The sequence below is a fragment of the Agrilus planipennis genome, unplaced genomic scaffold (genome assembly GCF_000699045.2).
Source record: "Agrilus planipennis isolate EAB-ADULT unplaced genomic scaffold, Apla_2.0 scaffold97, whole genome shotgun sequence".
NCBI classification, from domain to species: domain Eukaryota; kingdom Metazoa; phylum Arthropoda; class Insecta; order Coleoptera; family Buprestidae; genus Agrilus; species Agrilus planipennis.
Genome location: NW_020438864.1, coordinates 881,474 through 881,937, shown reverse-complemented (window position 1 = coordinate 881,937; position 464 = coordinate 881,474).

The window sequence follows — 464 nt, the reverse complement described above, 5'->3', positions numbered from 1 at the left end:
AGATTGAATTTCATTAGTATTTGGGATAGCAGTAATATTCAAGAAGTGAGCGAATTTTTATTGTAGTCACTAAAATAAATAGCTATGACATCTTTTTTTAATTGCCTGCTTATGTTATATTTAGTAATTTCGTATGATTTATGTGGAAATATATAAATATAAGGGAATTGATTTAAAATATTTGTACGATGGAATCGCTTATTTTGCAATTTCGGCCGACTTAATGCTAGCTTAACCAGAGATGTGATTTATTTGAAATACTTACATTAAAAATACAAAAACAAAATAAAATAAATAAATAATAAATACCTATTAACTTCCCATTAGGAAGTTATTGTAATTGGGTCGAAAAGTGAAATCGGAATTTTCATTATATTTCCACGTTTTAACATATTAGTAGCATGCTAGCCAATTTTTTTGATGATGTGTGTATGTACGTACGTACGTACGTACGTACGTACGTA